General features: G+C 41.3%; 1 long non-coding RNA gene across 1 annotated transcript; it reads left to right on the top strand.

Moving 5' to 3' along the window:
* Positions 1 to 358: 358 nt before the first annotated feature.
* Positions 359 to 1,351, top strand: LOC113767345. The gene is made up of 2 exons (XR_003468009.1): positions 359 to 396; positions 1,175 to 1,351. It is a non-coding gene; the product is annotated as an uncharacterized LOC113767345 (long non-coding RNA).
* The last annotated feature ends 1,663 nt before the right edge of the window (positions 1,352 to 3,014 follow it).

The raw sequence follows: 3,014 nt of genomic DNA, 5'->3' as shown, positions 1-3,014 counted from the left end.
GACGTGTATACTCGCAGTTTGAGTGAAGATTTGAGGTCGAATTGAACTCAAATCGTCTAGGGTATTCAAGTCTTCGCTCATAGAGGTATATAAGTTAGAATTCGGCCGAACCTTGTAACCTTGGAAAAATGAAAGTAACGACTAATAGAAATACGTTTTCCTCCTCTCTTCGACTCAAATGGGAATTTCAAAGTTTAATTGCTTCAAAGTTTCAAAGTTTTAAGAGCGAGCATGAGTTTTACGAATATTTCCAAAATGAGTTTCAATTACTTGATTTTCTTTAAAAGAAACTTGAACCCTAATTGATTTCAAGTTCTTAATGACGTTTTATCGCAGAGTTGAACTCCACACAAAGAGTAATACCTGACCGTGATTCGTAAAGGCACTACATCTTTGGTGAGTGTTCCACTACCTACTACCCATTATGTGAAATATCTGAATATTTGAAATACTTGATTTATGACTGTTGGAGCCAAATACTGTTTTGATAAAATAGAGGCGAGCGTGTACTTTATCGCACTCGACCTCCCTTGTTTTCCAATGAGTCTCTGTATACTGTTATTATGAGATGAGATTTCGCTATATACATGACTGTGTTTGAGTTGTTTGGGTGATATCCCATCAACGACTGCTACTGTTTGGGTACCTAACCTCTTAGGTGAGTCGGTTGTATCGAGCCAGCAAGGGCTTGGTCGAGAAGGCCGATAAACCTTGGGGACTGATGTTTGGAGGTCCCTGGTGAAGTATAGCCGTTGAGCTTGCTTGTTGTGTTGCCCAACACCACCAGTGGTAAAATTCTCGACTTGATCCTGTTTCTTTGGAATCTTGGATTCCTGGTATACTCGAGTATTACCAAACTACTGTTTGTGGCGTGCGGGCCCGGTAGGGGGTTGATTGGTGGACGGAGATTGGTGAAAGCGGTGTTCTACGGACTTGCATTTTATGAATACAAACGTTGACGGAGAGTCAACGGATCCAGTTATGATCAAGCTCCAGTGGTTATTGGCTTTTGAAAGCCACCCGTATCCTTTAATTGAACTGTGATTAAATTACTGTCTTACTGTACGGAGTTTATTTGATTATTTTGTGACCTTATTTGGCTATGTGTTTAATCATTTTACTTGGAACCTTACTGGGCGTTAGCTCACCGCACTCCCTTTGTTTTCCTTAACAGATCGGGGATGGATTTGATCAAGAGCTTTCTTAGCTTTACATTGTTTTGGACTTGTATTTGAGAGTGTAACCTTTTACTTAAGTAGACCTTACTTTTGACTCCTGTAAGTTTAAACCTATAAGTTCAACTCTTGTTATGTAAGTTGACTTTTGGTTATAGGTATACTAAGCTTTTGGAGAATTGGTGAAGTGATTATATTTTATTTTGGGTTACACTCCCTTGCATGGAAGATGTTTCGTCCGCTTCATTTGAGTTATTAGTACTTTGATCGACTGAGCCCCGGCGAGAGCTGGGCAGGCAGTCCGCTGACACCCTAGCGTTCGCCCTAGGGAGAGGTTGTGACAACCCCACCTCCCCCTAAGGCGAACCAAAGGGTTCGGTGGGCCGCCTGCCCAGCTCTCGTCAGGACTCAGTCGCGTCGTTAAAAGAAATCGAAAACGTTCAGGAAGGTAATAGCGCGCTCAAACGATTCAGAGTCGCCAAATGGCAAAATGAAAAGCAACACCACAATGAATAGTGTTGCCACATCACCACCCAGCCAGGAGCCCAACGAATACAGATATGGCCATATGACTCGGGAAAACATTTCCAATCCAAATAGTATACATGAACAGGGTAAATAGTTTTATACACATACGTTTGTAATTTACGGAACAAAAGAAGATAATTAGATCAAAATATATTTAGGGTTTTCCAACTATCGAGGAGCTTTACAAAACTATAATAAAACTAGCCCCAAAAGTGGTTCCCTGTAAGGAAAACAAAGATGACGGGAAGGGGTGAGCTTACGCTCAATGAGGTACCAAAAAAATAGCAAATAAGAAACATGGAACTTCATATTCAATTAATCACATATGTGCATCAAATAAAGAAGTGAACAACACCATAGACAGAAAGGATACGGGTGGCTCTCAGGAGCCAAATTCCCATTTGCTTCACCGAAACTTGATCGAAATAACAGTTGACACTCCGTCAACGTTACAGAAGTAACCAATACCGTAGACTCCACTTTCTTCGATTCCTTCCACCTCACATACCCCCACCGGGCCCGAAATCCAATCAGATCAGAAATGGTAATACTCGAGTATACCGGAATCAAGGGTCTCAATACCCAAAGATCCCAAAACAGACTACCGTGGTTCGTTATCTAATCGACCAGGCCCTTGCCGGCTCGACTCGAGTAACTGGCCACAGGTGTTGAGCTCAGAGGTCACAGAAAGGTCGTTGGATACAAGCTTCCAAACGACGTCAGAACAGATACAGATACAGATACAGATACAGATAACAGATTCAGATTCACACCAAAAATTGGCATATGAACAGACAAGAGAACGAGTGTGATAAAGTACACCCTCGTCTCCAACAAAATAAATAGATAATTCAGTCGTTCATATCACAGATTGCATGTACAGAAATCGAGTTAAACAACAAGTGAGGGGAGTGGTACACTCACCCGTTCAAGTACAGATACTTCAAAAGTTTTCACTTCAGATTGGCTTTAATCGCCAAGAAACCCTAAAATAAGCAAAGTAAACCAATTGAAGGTTTCACATCCAAAATCGAGTAAACGGAATGCACAAGTGAGGCTCGACTACATGTCGTACGCCTTTCCATGTTAAGCAAAAAGGATAACAGTTGGTCCTAGGGTTACAAACAACTCCTAAAACCCATCATTTTTTCACAACTCAAACCTACAGAGACTAAGCGACCTAGAAAATTGGACAGCATTTTCCCTAAATTTGCTTACTTTTCCAGCCGTCATGGCTTCATTATTTTCCTCAGCCAGTCCCAAAGTCATACGAAATATAAATTCATCACAACAGCCATTCAATAGGCTCAA

The sequence above is a fragment of the Coffea eugenioides genome, chromosome 4 (assembly GCF_003713205.1).
Source record: "Coffea eugenioides isolate CCC68of chromosome 4, Ceug_1.0, whole genome shotgun sequence".
NCBI classification, from domain to species: domain Eukaryota; kingdom Viridiplantae; phylum Streptophyta; class Magnoliopsida; order Gentianales; family Rubiaceae; genus Coffea; species Coffea eugenioides.
Note: the sequence above shows the minus strand (reverse complement) of the source record. Positions and strands in the feature narration are given on the sequence as shown.